Source organism: Helianthus annuus, chromosome 8 (genome assembly GCF_002127325.2).
Source record: "Helianthus annuus cultivar XRQ/B chromosome 8, HanXRQr2.0-SUNRISE, whole genome shotgun sequence".
NCBI classification, from domain to species: domain Eukaryota; kingdom Viridiplantae; phylum Streptophyta; class Magnoliopsida; order Asterales; family Asteraceae; genus Helianthus; species Helianthus annuus.
In genome coordinates, this window is record NC_035440.2 from 86306808 (window position 1) to 86324419 (window position 17612).

Here is a 17612-nt window from a genome sequence, read left to right on the forward strand (position 1 = left end):
TACTCAACACGGGGCCGTGTCCGGACTGCCAGTAACTAAAATTTTTGCTTTTGACACCATTTTACACATTCAATCAACCTAGAAAATTTATTTTTGGGACACATTGAGGACAATGTGTAATTTAAGTATGGGGGATGTTAAAACCTTGAATTTTGCAAGTCCTAATAACAAGCCTTACACAAAACTCTATTGGAACTGCTAATCACCCCAAATTTTTTTCAAATTTTTTTTTTATTTTATTTTGTCTAAGTTTAAGTTGGGAATTCTAAGGCTAACAAGGTTACATTTTTATAAGTTTACAACCGATAGCGTCGTGATAAAAAGAACCAACATAAGAAAATTATGAAACGGCATGACAAGCTTAGTTAAAATTCGATTATATATGCTCGATCACATAAAAACCCATTCCCACAAAAGTGAGTTTTTGAGCCTTTATTGAGCATATAAATATACATCTTTACGCTAAATGTTCATTTTTCGTTTCTTGTGTGAATAGCCACTTGGTTCTTACGACTCTAGAACTTGCCACGACAATTCATTCCCGGTCCTTACCAACTTAAACCCAAGTAAGTAAATGATGGAGGCATTAGGACTAACCCTTTTTCTTTCAACACCATTATTTTTATTTTTCTTTTCACCTACCCAAAAATTCCCCCTAGTTAACCCCTTTGAGCCTAAACCTTTTCATTTCTTAACCCAAAACCCTTTTTACCCACCAAAAACCCTTTTTATTTTTACCCTTTATTTTAGTAACAAGCTCGGTTTTCGTGTGACTAAAAGAAAATATTTACAATGAAGTTAGAAATAAACAAACAAAGCTCCTCAAACAAAAGCTTGTTTGGATAAATACTTCATTTAAAATAAAAAGTCACAAAAACAAAATGTTTTATGAAAACCGACGCTTTTTACGATTTTCGCCCTTTTCTACTAACTACTAACCCAACTACCCACCTTTAGCCCAAGCCTAACCTTTCACCCAAAAAGTCCTCTTGATATTTACAAAGGTATAAAGTTAAAAAGGAGGAGGATTGATTGCTTGGCAAGCTTATGGTAGGAATAAGTTCCATGCCGCTCTCGAGTGATTCACTAAAAATACACCTTCGGCCGAGTGTAAGTGATTTCTCCCGTGAGGTATGTGAACTTGTATATAAATGGAATTTTAGAAAGATATGTTATGCCTTAATAAATAATTTACCTTATGAAAAGTTTTTAATAAATCATGACGAATAAGGATTGTAAATAAGTAAAAATAAAACCTAAACAATCTTGGAAAATCCCGACACTCTATGACAAGCCAAAACCTTCTCTTCTACCCATTCCATTTGGGAGTGTAAGCCACATATTAAGGAGTTTTGCTTGAGGACAAGCAAAAATTCAAGTGTGGGGGTATTTGATGTGTGTAAAATGCAACATATAAATTACATCAAATGAGGCATAAAACTAACCCTTTTTAAGTACTAATGTTGGAAAAAGTGTGTTTTTGTCTTCCTTTTGTATTTTCAGGATTAAATGAGCTCTAATTAACAAAAGAAGCAAAAAGGCAGCTAAATCTAACATAAATACAAGAAAAGGAACAATAGTGGATTGCCCGACCCCTCGACAGCATCCTCCCAAGCAAAACAGAGAAGGCAGAATACTGAACACGCCCCGTGCTCAGCGAACACGGGGCCGTGCCCAAGAAGCAGCAGAAAAGACAAACCTATAGAAGCTTCTATTGCTCACCACGGGGCCGTGCCCAGTGAACACGGGGGCGTGCCCAAAGTACTGCATGCGCATTAATTGTAATTGCGAATTACAATTAATGAGGAGAGATAGCGTCAGACGGGCACGGGGTCGTGCCCAGTGGACACGGGGCCGTGCCCAGCCCTCTGTTCAGCCTATAAATAGGAGTGCTTTGGCTCATTGCAACTCATCCCTTGGCACATCACCTCTCTCACACTTCATCCACCACCTACCACCATCACAACACCATCATCCACCACCATCATCCATAGTCCATCATAGAGTGTGTGAGTCGCCTCGGGATCCAAGATTGATCGTAAGAGTTCTTGACAATCAAGGCCATGTTTGCCTAAGTCTCTTACATCAATTGGTGAAGACAAGTGTTTAGTATAATACTTTTTATTTTTAATCTTTTGCACTTTTTATTTGGTTTTGTATTAATGACTTTAATAACTAGTTGCTTATATTGAAGGTGACTTTTTCTTATCGTTTGCCCGTGGTGTCTTGGCATTATTTTACTGTCTATATAAAATAAAACATTTTCACCATTCATATCCCCACGGTCTATATGGAGGTATGTTGGCTACCTGGTCGGGGGTTAAGGGAACTGTTTGGTAAGGGTCTTGCCCTTGTTCAGCGTTTAGAGGTCCTGCAAGGGACCTGGGTCAAATTTAGTAGGACCTCCTTCAATACCCAAAGGTATTGGATGGCGGGGGTCCAAACTCTTTGATCCCCTCATAAGTTAACTACTATTAATACTATAACCCGACTATTTAGGACTATATCCCTGCTGAATCAGACTACTTAGTCGAGGGTAACGTCACCTCCAAAAGAGGGGCCTACCATAATTTGCATTAATAACTTAATTCATTATCTTTCAATAATCCGACCCTTTAGGATTGTATCCTTGCTGACTCAAACTACTGGGTTGAGGGTAACGTCGCCTTCAAAAGAGGGGCCTACTACAATAACTAAGATAATCTCTTAAACAAGTGCAAAAGTGCAAAAATAATCAAAGGTTATACTAATACACGAGTCGGATCCAAGTGATTCATCTTGTCTATCTGTTTTTATTTATTTTTATTTTATTTTTCAGCATTTAGTTAGTTTTATTTTCTTAGCTTAAAAATCCTTTCTAACATTTTGATTTGATTAGACGTTGAGGATAAACTGGTATTAAAAGCTCTTGTATCCTTGGACGACCTCGGTATCTTACCAACACTATACCACGTCCACGATGGGTGCACTTGCCCATATGTGTGTTTAGTGTTAGTAAATATCATGTTTTATAAATTTAAAACTTGGCTAAAAAGTGTAAAAAGGGCTTAATATATATATAATAAAAACATAACATACTTCACGCACATCAGTAGTCTTTGGAGAAGATAATCAAGACACAAGGAGATTACAAAGATATTTTAAATCTCAAGCTTCGGTTCATTTATCATTGCCTGCGTCAGATAAAGGACATATTTACTTTGCGAGTCCATGGATTCCTTAATCAGTGATACTTACTTGGACACTTCCATTCTGGATATCTTCTTTGAATACCATTAGCTGACTTTAGTACAACATGAACATTGGGATATCTCAATGGTTCCATGCATTAAACCTCCATACTGATCAGGCATGGAAGCAATCTATGGAACATATTAAGATACACCAATCCTCATATGGCGCTTTATTCATACAGTCTGGTATTCGTAGTTGATAGAAATCAATGAGATACCAAACTAACATATACTGACGTACCCCATCTGGAGAGAGAGTACTCTAGGATTTTACGAATGAAGATTTCTGATAGGAACAGAAAAAGTAGTTCCTATGATTTTCGTCTGTAAGTTTTACCTTACACTTAATATCTGGGGTTCTTATGGAAATTTTTTTAAATTTGCTATACTTACAATTTATGAAGGATTTATTGGTACCCGATATCAAAATAGAACTCTTAGCATTTATTTTACTGATAAATGATAAGGAATGTACCTGATGTCATTATTGATGTGAACTGTCTCAGGCATTTATCGGGAAAGTTTAAGCGTTCTCATTCTTAGGCTTTCTATCCTTAGCCGCACCTTCCTTGACAGATTTAGGGCACGTAGTCTTGACGTGGCCTTTCTCGTTACAGCCGAAGCAGACTGCATCCTTTATGTCCTTACATTCAGGGGTTTTATGACCAGGTCTTTTACAGATGCCACACGGTCTCGGCTTTCGATCCAATCGACACTGCCCCCAGTGCCTTTTACAGCAGGTCTTGCATACAGGTTTCTTGTTGGACTTTCGTTGTTTCTTACTGAGCTCAAGCTTCCCCTTTCTCTCAGAAGTCTGGGAGTTATCTTCCTCCCTTTTTCCTTTTCAGTTCATTTTTTGCATCCAAGGCATGAACAAGTTCCTTCTCGTGAGTAAGGAAGTGTGGTTTAAATAGGATTTGGAGCAAGAAGCATTGGGCTTTTTAAACTTTTTCATAGCCTTTCTCACAACTTTTCCAACAGTTGCGTCAATCATATCTTGGAGAATATCTTTGTTAATTTTGAGGTTAACAATTGTAGCGTCATTAGCATGTGTCGCATCATCAATGGCGCGATTGACGGTTGTCTTATCCGAGTTTGTCATACTCGAGACTTGGTCCCTAACACCAAATGAAACAATTACTTAGTTGCACTACAACAGCTACTCATCATCCCGATGACCTAACATATACTAACCATGGTATCATTAAACCATACAAGCTAATATGGTATGAAAATCCACAATGAATGTCATTTAAATGTATATCAGTTATATTTAGACTAGGTCACAAAAAGACCATCAATGGCATTTAAGGTTTGGACCTAGTCCATCACCTTTTTGACAGGGGATCAAAATATCACATCTGTCTTTGTCATATTGATGATTTTGGATAGCTTGAAGGCTTGCCATAAGGACCTTGGAAAAGAGTGATTCCTAATGGATATAAAGCATCCATCTAAAATTGTTGAAGCAATCTCTAAGGTATCATCGGCCAATTCTACCACATGCTTTATGTCTAGAGTTCTGCTATAACGTTATTATTCTGCACTGTCTCCTGGGCGTTCATCTGGAAGACTCGCGCGTTTGTTTTCTTGGCTTTTTCAGGCTTCTTTATAAGTTTTGGGCAGTTGGTTTTGATGTGCCCTTCCTCGTTACAGTTGTAACAAGTCGCGTTCTTCAGCTCCTTGCAATCTAAAATCTTGTTACCCTTGGTCTTGCAAATTCCACACAGTTTAGCATGTGGGTCGATCATACATTTACCTGAATGATGCTTTCTGCGGTTGCTGCATTTGGGTCTGTTAGTAGACTGACTCGAGTTTTTCCTAAACTCGGAATCTTTCCTGTGCTCAGAACTCCCCTTTTTCTTCTTGTCAGATCGATGAGAGTTCTCCTCTTTTCTTTTCCTTTTTCCCTCGTTAGAAGTCTTAACAGACTTATCCCTGATTGCATCCAAAGTGAGAGATAAGGGTAAGTCCACCACGGACCTATAAGTGGTAGGCCTAGATGCTTTAACATTTCCCTTAATTTCTGGTGCTAGGCCTCCAATAAAACGCGCTATGCGTTTAGGTTCAGGGGTGACTAAATAGGGAACCAGGCGGGACATGGTGTTGAAACTTGTCAAGTATGCCTGACAATCTAATTTCTTCATGACCAGGGTCAAGAAGTCTGTTTCGATCTTTTCTACCTCATGCTGAGGACAAAAGTTTTCCTTGATCAGTGCAACAAATTGCTCCTAAGACAGGCTATAAAGTAGGATCTTCCCCGTGGCTTGGATCAATGATCTCCACCATGCCAACGTTTCTCCTTTGAATGATTGTGAAACAAACTTTACAATATCATGCTCTACACAACCACTGATGTCTACTACTGTGTCCATCTCATCCAGCTATGTCATACAATCGATGGTTCCTTTTTCTTCTGTAAAGTCCCTTGGTTTGCAAGAGACAAAGTATTTATAAGAGCAGGTCTTAACACTTAGCTCCTAATTGAGCACAATTTGTCTGGATGGAACACTTCTCTGATTTGAAGAATGATGAGAATCATTCTTATAAGACGTATGTGTCTTAAAAGGTGGCTTTGTGTGAGGCACATATTGGGTCCCACTGCGAGTACCACTTGATTCTTTGAACTGTCTGTCAATGGCTCGCGTGACAGCATTATCTATCATTGTCTGTAAATCGACAGCCGTTACATTCATCCTTGTATTGCCATTCCTCATAGTGGGATGACTGTTGACTTCGTCTGATTCAGGCATGCTGAAAGTAGTTGATGATAACTTTGCTTAGAAGTCTTTATGGAACCATCATTTTCGATGATTCATTAACCATGGTATAAATAGACCATATTTGGTTAATTTGATAATCAGGCTTATTTTAAACTTTTCATTGTAGTTAATCCAGTTATAAACTATTAAGGATACTGAAATGGCACAAAAGGCCTTGTCACGAGGACAGTTTTGAATTTATAAGCCATGATTTTATAGGATCGAGGCATTTAAGGTTTGAACATAGTTCATTACCTTTCTTGACAGGGAGTCAAAGGCTACAACTGTCTTTTGTCTTTTAGGACAATAGATATAGCCCGTAGGCATTTCATCAATAAGGGATGTTTATGATAGGATCATCTTATTTGATGATTTGAGCCATGATTTCTAAATCACTAGGCTAGATAAGAAATTGGAAGAATTAATATAAGGATGACTATTGTGATTTTCTCGAACCACACTTGTCAAGAGTGCTAACACGTTCTTAGGTGTTAACAAGGATCTATCATATTAAAAAAAGCTTTACCATTGTAGCCATGTCTAAAACGACATATAGGCTAGGTTATACCTTTAAGACTTTCTTTGAGATATAATGGCAGAGCAATCATAAGTTGAATACGACGTTCTGATTTAAGACACAATACATATGTATATTGTTTAATATCAAAGTAAATTTCAAAAAGAAAACTTTTCATAGAAAGCCATAAAGAATTACTATAATTGCCCTAAACGGGTCTTAAACCAATAAATTCGCCCACGCAAGGACATAAAAGATATATTTGTCCTTATAGGGACTATTATAGAAATGAAATATAACAAAGGAAGTTTCTTCTTCATTTTATTTCTAAAAGTTTTCTCCTTGGTTCCCTGAGTGCGGTACGGATACAGAAAGTCTTTGTAGGTAGTCGAAATCTTCTATTTTAGGAATCTTTGCAAAAGTGGAATCAAAGGATTCTATGCTTAATGAATAATATGGATCACGAATAAGGTCAGGACAGGTATAATCCAAGTTTGGGATTCCAAGACTTGGAGGTAAGAAATATGGGTCCTTTGGGTGCATAGGTATCATCTTGGGAGTGGGAGCCTCAGGGACAGTTGGTATGGACTCCTCCGATGTTGGCTTCTCATTTGAAGTTTTAAAAGTCTTGGGTGCAGAATCTGAAATATGGTTAATGGTTTCAACTGTTTTGACTTTTGGGTATGGGTTCAAAAAGGTCCTTTCTCCATACTAGTCATACGCTTATTTGAGCTGTAGTACGAAGCTTAACATTGTTAGACTTCAGGTTTGGAGAGTCTCCACCAATGGCAGCTTTGCTCGGCGACACATTTCTGTAATACATAAATATCGAAAACAATGTATACATATCACAGGGATGAGATCATTCCTAGTTCATGTCTAGACTCGGAAGTCAAAGAATGTGCTACTGTGTCATTGAGATTAAACACAAAAGGCTAGTGTTTAATTCACTCAATGTTGGCTCTGATACCAACCTGTCACACCCCGATATTTCCACATATTACCGGTGGGCCCGGTGGGGAGTATCGTGACGTAGTTGATATCATCATAGTCAAATAATCACAGTTCAATGCACAGCTGAAGTCTAAAGTAATAATATTACAAACCGATTTGAAAGTAACATAAATATTACAACAGATTGTAAAGGGATCCACAGGCGGATCTAAAACAAAAGAAATATTGTTCAACAGATTTTTAAGCATCAAAAGCTTGCAAGACTCTTTATTGATACTAGGAGTAGCCAGGCCATTTCGCTTAGTACCTGCACTTAACCTTTTTGGAAAATACGTCAGTTTACACTGGTAAATACAATTAACTGACTCTTTTTGAAAAGTGTTTATAAAATTAATTTAAATGCACAAGGCACAAATATTCTTTTATAACTTGGGATAATTATTTAAAAATAATCTTGTAAAAGAATTATATGTTTGTCATACGTTCAGTAGCCCGAATTAGAAGTACCGGGTTAAAGATTAATAGACACACCACATAATATAGCCCATGGCGAGTTATTCTCAATAAGCGGGTATATCTTTTTACATACGCATCGACAGGTGTATGCCTACACCCCGTGCTTAAGTCGTGGCCATTTCAATGAATGAGCAGAGGATATCCAGGACATGGTCATTAACCCCCCAAAGCCTTAAAACAAACAAAGCAGATTAAACGGGTTATCTCAATGATTTAACCATTATTCGATTAAAGATTCAATACCCGACCAAGCGGTATTATTATTAAATACCGTACCCCAAGCCCGTATAAGGGAAAATAAGTTAAAAGTATTTACCTGAGCAAAATATAATTTAATCTCAGCCGTATAACAATCAGCAAGTGTAAATAGCTTTTACTGGGCTCCTGAATCTGGAACGAAGGTTTTAATAACCTATTAGATTCCTAACGGGTCTTAATTTTAAACTTAGACCGGTTAGTTTTAATGAAAGGTTTACGGTTCAAATCGCAAGATTAAGCGAAGACCGGATTAGAATGTGATTTAGACCCGACAAGTATGAAGACTTATATAATATGGTTAAACTAAACACATTCTGGATTTTGAAGTAAAAATGATAAGGTTTGACCCATTTCGGTTAATTTATGCAAACTAGTTACATAAACCGTACCGAACGCGAAAAATGCATAACGGGTAACCAAATGAGTCATGAACATGTTTCACAAGTTAATATGCCTTAAATATGTTGTGATATAAGTAGGATACCTTCCATTATGCCCAAAACGGATTTAAAATCAATTTAAGCCCCGTAGGGGTATTTTGGTCATTTTAAAGGCTATAAAAGAGGTTAAATAGTAATCTGAGGTTCTGGTCTAAAGTGACCAGTAAAAATATTTATTTTAGTAAGTTATATCAGTAAGAGGTCATACATATGTAAAATTTATCAATTATGGCCAAACTATGCGCCGTAGGGGCGTTTTGGTCATTTTACATATGTAATAAAAGTCAAATTTGGAAATCTGAGTTCAAAACTTTTACTTACTGTTAAAGTATAAAATTTTATTCTTAACATCAGTAGGTAACAAGCCTTAGGTGCCAAATGTGGTTTTAAACCATACTATGCGCCTAAATCGCATAAAAGTCGGTATTTGACGATATTCCGGTTGATTAAGGAAATATAAGATTTTGATCAGCCTTTACTGTTTAAAATAACTTATTTAATATATAAAATCAGTAGGAAAAGGTTTGATATGTAAAGGATGTGTAAAATTCATTTTATTAGCGAAAAAGGCTTTATCGTCAATTACCGAGTCTATGCAAGAACTCCATGTTATGATCAGTTTAAAATTTAATAAAATTTCTAAAAATCCTTAAATATTATATTACATCAGTGCGTAGAAATTTTGGTGTCAAATTTGGGTTTAAATAGGTTTTATGCCGAAAATGTCGTTTAATTAATAAAAAGCGTTCATTTTACGATATCGAGCATAAGTCCTAATTTAGACCACATACTGATGTCAAATTTTTAGGACATGCTTATAAATCAGTAATAAAGGTTTTTGTCCTCTCCCATTTTCAAAAATCTCGTTTTTATATCAAAAGGGCATCATAGTCAACTTTTAAGCATTTAACGGAAACATGCGATGAACTAGGATTTCTATGGAACCAAGTTGTATAACCTCAGAGGGTTATACTAACCTATAATATGGTCCTAAAGAAACCCTAAGACATATCTAAACTAAGCTAAATCGGGTCAGAACTGAAAGTCAAAGCAAAAGTCTACTTTTACGACTTTCGGTTCCGAACCGAGCCTAAACTCAGAATCGTCGGGTTGAACATGCCTAGACATGTTCAATTAATATTTACCAAGTTATTAAAGTGACAAAACTGATTTTATTGCCTTTACATAATTAGTTATGAATTTTATTTAAATACCGACTTGTTTGACTTTTATTTTAATTACTTTGACCCGACAATTAACCAAGCAAACGTCATAATTAGGTGGTGCCCTTTTGAGGGTTTCATACCTACCTAATTATGATCACGTAGCCATGTTCGTTGCGAACAATGGCTCGACCGTTTAAAAGTCAAAGCGTTTATCGCAAATGCTTGACTTTTCAGCTTTAAGAGCCAAACAGAATATCTAAGCATGATAGGAACACTTACGAGTGGTCCTTAGGACAGAAGGAGGTTCCCAAGTTGATCAGGATCCTCTTACAATTAGAGATATAGCAGATTGAATGGAATGAAGTGTGAGTTACTCAATGAAAACAACCCCTATTTATAGTTTTCGAGAGACCACGGATGAATGCCAAGTGTTGGAAATAATAACAAGATCATAACATGTGTAATCCGGTTTTACAAATCAGTGGACAAATCCCAGGTTTGATAAAAATGGTTTTGTATGTGTGTAGAACAAACTATGTCCTCAAAACCACAACACAAAACAACTATTGCTGATGTTTGGGTAGGTCGCGGCCCGCCAGCGCATGCCTCAGACCAACAAGTTTGGCTGTTGCGCAGAATTGGTCCCTGTCTTCATATATCAGCTTTATTTAACATGTGTAACTTATAAAAATGACATAAGTAGTCCCTCTGACTTCTGAATCAGATGGATACAGGTTTGAAACAACTTTTGAAAGTTGTCAAGGTCAGTCCTTTACACTTTTACTTGTTATATAACTCTTAAATCTTACTTTAACGGCACAATAATTTCCTAATTTATTATGTCATGCCAATATAAGGTATAAGGACCTATAGTAATCATTCTTAGGTATCCGGGAGTTTGACCGAGCATAGCGAAGTCTTTGGTTTGTTTAAAAAGATCCTCTAAGGCGTAGTTTCACAAGTCATCGCTTTTAGTCCCTTAATCGCACAAAGTAGTGCGAAATGTCGTTTAATGATATCCAAGCCTTCCGTGGCCCATAATGGGTATTCCCAAGCATGTTTTTAAATATTACTACGCTCCCGTTCGCTTAAATGGTCAACAAAAGGCGTAGATTCAAAAGTTGACGCTTTTGGTCCCTCTAATGCGCAAACTTGCGCATATCATCGCTTAATAGCGTCAAAGCCCAATCTAATCCATATTAGACATTCTTGAGAGTATTATTACACATCACAATGCTTCGGGTTCGTAAAAAGGTCATTCAGAGGTATAATTAAACATATTGACGCTTTTAGTCCTTCTAACTTGCAAAGTTGCGCGTAACGTCACTTATAGGCATAAAAGCCTTAGATGGCCAATATTTGGCATCCCCGAGAGTATAATCAACCATCATGAAGCTCTCGTTTGTTAAAAGGTCACTCAGAGGTAAGAATTAACATGTTGACGCTTTTAACCCTTCGTCGCACAAACTTTCAATTAATCACGCAAACGGCTACTCTCGATCAACAAGTGGCTCATATGTGAATAGGAACACCGTGTAACGTCATTCGGAGGCTTATATTAAGCACGTTGACACTTTTAGTCCTTTCACATTCAAAGTTTTTGATTTTTCGCAAAAAATAGTCTCTCCAATTCAACGTTTGACTTTATAAGGGTTTAGTACACGTGTCATCATGTCACTGGACGTGATTTTACGAGGTGTTACAGCTGCCTGGCCCGTAATAAACTCATTGTCCCTTAGCCCAACAAGAGGTAAACTCCTAAAAGGTCCACACAAGCGTGTTTCCCTCTACTCACCAAGCCATCAATATGATATCATTCATCAACCATCATTGGTTACAAGTGACCATAGGCTCGATTAAAATAGGCGTGGTTATTTTCTAAAATTTGTCTCAAACAACTAAAATAAAGAACGTAGTCATCACTGCCTAATATTACTTGAGCCGACTTGAATTCCACATAATACAACAAACAAATGGCTCACAAAGGTTCACAACTACCAACAAATCCAGTTCAAAAGATAAGCGACACCAAAAATAGGTATAGGTAAATAACAACCACAAATACAAAAAACCGATTAAAGATTACTTCCAAACGTATCATACACAAGGCTCAAATACACATTATTGCCTCTTCATTCAAAGAACAAACTCAGATATAAGCAATGTTAGGTCCGCAACAACCACATATCCAAATAACCATTTAAAGGTTAACATCTCAATACATCATCTATAGGGCTCAAGCACACACTATTGCCCTTGCATTCGGAGAAAAGTGTCTGATTCAAGAAATGGTCAACCACATAACAAACAAGTACTCAAATACCTAAGTAAAGGTTTTAAGTTCACAAATCATATATACGCCTCAACCATATATTATTGGCTCTGCATTTGACCAATAAAGTCCTACTGAAGCAACCAAAAAACAAACATATACCCAAGTACCCGATTAAAGGTTTTAAGTAAACAAATCATATACGGGGTTGAACCACATATCATCGCCTCTGCAGTTAAATCAGAAAGCCCGACTGAAACAACTAAAAAAGACATATCTAAACGAAATAGATCAAGGAAAACGTCACGCGAACGGCTCACCAATGGATCATCGCGTCTGCATCTCAAAAGTAAAACACGATCATAACAAAATACACGCAAAAAGAACGGTAAAAAGACTTAGGAACTCAACATTTCAAAGATAAGCATGTATTCAACGGAGCTAGGGTTCTCAAAACAACACAAGTCACCCAACGTTCAAACAACAGATGAAGTAGTACCTGATTACGATCGCAGGTAAACAACAGTCCACATAGATATCACCAGCAAAATTCTAGAGAGAGAGAGAGAGGAAAAAAAAGAACAACGACACAGGTGAGAGAGAAATGGCAGAAATATGATACAAAAGAAACCCCCCCCCCCTAATTACACGTGGCACACTACATATACACGTGCCATCGGTCCAAAGCCAAAACATTAAGAAAAATAAAAAACAAACATTTCAACAAAAGGTACAATAACATATTACACAATACAACATCAATGCATAAGGTACAAACAAAGCAAGCCAACCATGGTTGATATTATATAAATATTCGAATCTTACAAATAAATGATTTTGATATTTAGTTTATTTTATTTAAAAAGAAATAAGGTCTATTTAGGCGAGAAAACAAAACTCTAGATGTCCCTTTTCATATAAACCATAGACTAAACAAGATAAGGGGCTAGAATAAGTTTTCTTAACAAAAAATTCTCATGTACCTCGAATTCACTTAGTATCTAGTGGGAGGATCCCTCTAAAATGGGAAGTACGGGGAAAATATGATTATGTTTCTATTTTGGGGTGTTTTGGGTCTGCTAAGCTGCTTGCTAAAGCCCTTGTTTGTGGTTATAATAAAAGTCTTTTTGTTTGGTAAAAAATTTTGGAGCCGAGTGTCTCTCTGGAAGCAGCCTCTCTATCCCTAGGGATAGAGGCAATGTCTGTCTACATCCTACCCTCCCCAGACCCTATAAGTAGCATTGCTATTTGTGGGATTTACTGGGTATGGTTGTTGTTGTTGTTGTTTGTTTGGTAAAAAAAAAAAAGGGAAAATATGAAGAATGAAAGGTGGAGCTGAAGAAGAGGTACATTTTGCGAGCCTTGATCATGTGAAAAGTATACATTTCGCTTAGTATATCATTTCACAACAAAGATTTTGTTGAACATTTCGTTAGTATAGCATTTCACATAACTTGGTTTCTACGTGACTCTGAGCGAACCCTACTTCTTACCCAGTATGACTTTTAACGCGAAGCAAAGCATTTCACGTAACTTAGTTTTTGCGTGACTCTGAGCGAACCCTACTTCTCACTCAGTATGACTTTTAACGTGAAGCATAGGTTTTCACGTATAGGGATTTTGCATGGACACCAAAGCGAAAAGCTAACATTTCACTTATTTTTATTGACTATATTTGACTTAGGTGCAGGTGTCGAGATCATTCTGGTTACAACATAGTATCATAGGTGAGTTTATAGACCACGTATTAGACAGTTTTGAGAGGATGTGCATACTCAGTACAACTTTTATAAAACAATAGCCGAAAGTTATAAAAAGACATGGTTTCTAAAGAAATACATAGTCAATTTTTAACAGTTGAGTCCTTATTAACAGAAGTTATTACTTCAATGTTATAGTATTGGTGAAATGACTAAATGCCCCTAGGAACCAAATGTGTGAATTTCATAAATCAGTCGATGAACCCTAAGCATGTCTCAAGCATCACCATCCTTAGATGATGTAGTATGTCTCAAGCATCATCATCCATAGATGATGTAGTAGTGAATGGTGGTGGAATACAGTGGTCAATGGTGATCCATTCCGCGAACAATGATGATGGATGATGGCACTCCAACGGTCTCCGGTAAGATGGTGGTGCGCGACTTTCAATGATGGTGATAGTGGTTTCAAATGTGTGGGTGGTTGGGAATGGTGGTGCAATGTTTGGAGGACGATGAAAAGTGATTACAGTGATTATGGTTTTCTAGTGGCTGGGGGTGATGGGTAAGGTGAAGACAGACGAGGGTGGATGATCGTTGATTGGTTGTAGGTTTAGGGGGTTAGTGTGAATGATGAATGTGGTTGGTCAGTGGTGATTGTCGAAGGATGTGATGATGAATGATGGTAGCTAGGGTGTTGTTGTCCCCCTTTTCAGTGGTGTAAGGTGGTGTTTTCGTTGGTGGTTGGCTGTGGCAGTGTTCGAGAAGCGAAGGTTGCTGGTGGTGTACACTTTGTATGGTGCGGCGGTGGTGGTGATGGCACGGTGGTACGAGAGGGAGAATTTGGGGAAAGTGATTGCTAATTTTTTTTAAAACCTTTTCCCAGTTTAGTCCAAAGGTTTGAAACGTTGCCATTTTAATCCACTAGGTTAACTTCGTCCATTTTTTCTGTTAGCTAGAAGGGTAATTCGATCATTTTATATGGTCGAATTGTCCTTCGAGTTAACATAATTACATATATAATGACCGAAATGCCCTTGTAGTTAACAGAATAAAGGGATGGAGTTAACTCAGTGGACTAAAATGGCAATGTTTGTAAACTATTTGGACTAAAATGGCAACGTTTCAAACATTTGGACTAGACTGACAAAATGGACCAAACCACACGGACTAAAATGACATTTAACTCTTTATTTTATTTATGGTTATTAAAATTTGGTGAATACGAGATAAAAAACACAATTGCCCTTCAAAACAGAGTTAAAAAGACCAATGTACCCCGATCAAGAAATGGTCAACTAACAGATTCTCTGTTAACAAAGACTCAATTGTTGAAAAAATGAAATGTTGGAGACCAAGAGGTTAAAATTAAAAAGATAGGGCCTTAACATGCAACCTAGTGTTAACAACAGGGACACAAATTGTACTTCACCCTAATGAAATATATTGCTAATGTTTTCAAATGTTTATAAACTAAGAGCTCTCTTAAGTAGCTAACTTATAATGTGCACATTAGGTTAAAGTTTGGATAGAATAGAGCTTCGGGATAGTTGTGGCATTGCAGAGACTACCTGGCAAAAGTCTAACATTTCATACCATCTTGTTATGTTTTATTTTAAGTCTAGAGACCTATGGTTTTGTATTTGACTTGATTGTTTGAGTTGATCGATTTTTCACTGCATGTGAATAATTTTTCGGTCTAAGAACTATTTCCCAAAGAGTAAACCCAACAAATGAAATCCCCAGATTTAGGGCGTTTCAAGCACATTTCTGTAAGACCCAAAAGAGAGTTATTAATGGAGTTATATTGATATTTTGTTGGAAAATTTGAAACGCTAGAAACAATCCTATAAATGTGGAGAAAATATTTGAAGACATAAAATTCTTTGGTTTCATGTGTCTAAAATCTAAATTAAAACACAAATCTCTCTTTGAAAAGATTGGTATAAGTTTAAATATGTGTGGTTTCATGTTGTAATTCCTTGTTGTTTGGTTGCCCTTTTGCATTTTTAAGTTTGTATTATTAGATCCGCTTCTTCTCTCTATGAATGCATGAAGATCAAACGAGACATGGTGATATTAACAACCGCTGCTTTTTAAGACACGATATACAACCGCTTTTACTTTATTCGAGTATTTATTGAAAATGTTTCGTTTACTTTTTTAAAGTAACGTTGACCTTATAATCCATTTCTTTATCTATTTTGTATATTCAACCACTTTTAAAACATTATTCAGTTGACCTATTTACAGTACTTTTAATAATTAACATATTATATTATATCGCCTTTACATCAATAATGCCTGGAAAACGTTTTCACTAACATTTTATCATCCTAAACTATTGGCTATTGGCCGCTGTCACCTTTAACTATCACTTTGATGTCCGTTACCCCAAACTTAACAGTCAGTGTGTTCTGTCACCATATCTTTAACTGATCACTAACTTTAGATCTCGTTACTATACTTTTGGGGATGTCATAGGGATCTTATGAAGGTTTTAGGGATCTTAGGACACCCCAAATGTATAGTAACAAGATCAAAAGTTAGTGATCAGTTAACGATTTGGGGACAGAACACACTAATTGTTAAGTTGGGGGTGGCGTATGTCAAAGTGATAGTTGGGGTGGCAGTGCCAATTACCAATAGTTAGGAATGATAAAATCCAATAACCCAAGAGAAAAACTTGAGTTGTCAACTCAAAGTGTAACATTAGCGACATCTTAACAAGTTCATGTGATTATGAGTGTGTGTATATATATAGAGAGAGAGAGAAAGAGAGATGGAGGGGAGAGAGAGGGGCTGGTTAATGTACAAGACCACCTTATTGTGCTCTGCGTACGCGACCACCAATATAGCGTGCGTAATTATGCAAAGTTGATTATTATTGTGCCACCACGTTCAATTGAAGGTCTAGATTAGATTAGATGTGCGGTTGAGACAGGGGCGGACCCAAGCCCAGCCCAAGGTGGGCGGACGCACCCGCGGGGAAAAAAAAATTAGTGCTAAGTTCCGTCGAAAATCCCGTCCGCACCCCTTGGAATTTTTCGTCCGCACCCCTTGAAATTTTTCGTCCGCACCCCTTAGGTAAAAAGTGTTATCAATTTATATTTTAAATTTTTTTAGTAAACTCTTATTTAAAAAAAATACTACCTAAATTATATAACTTTTAATACCTAACTAACTAAACCCAAATACCCATACCTTTACCCACTTATAATTCCTAACTAGCTAGCTCACTAAGTCTTAGCCCATTAACCAAACCCAACAATATTTCAAATTATAATAAAATAATTAAAGGGCAAAACCTTTAGAAATTCTCTCCCGCTCTCTCTCTCTCTCTCTCTCTCTCTCTTGCGTCCCTGCACTGCCAACGAACAACATCACCCAGCGACAACAGTCCAGCAGCCGGCGATCACCGTAATCGGCCACCATACCACCGTCGTTCGACACCAAATCTAACGGGAATCCGAACACGGGTAAGTTTCTTTGTTATTTTGATGATTTTGGTTGATATTATAGGAGAAAAAGGGTAATAAAGTTGCTAAATAGGTTTGAAATTTTGTGTGTTTTGACGTTGTTTATGGTTGTTTAGATGATTTTTAGGGTGATTATGTTGTTTATATATTTTTAGGGTGATTACAACTTACGTTATGATTTCTAGGGCTTGAATAGTTGAAACTTAAAATTAAAATATTATGTTATGGAGCGATGAACTTATGTTATATAGAGAAAGAATTGCTTAAGAAATTAGCTTTAGATGATGTTTTAGATAGATTTCAAAAAATGAAAAC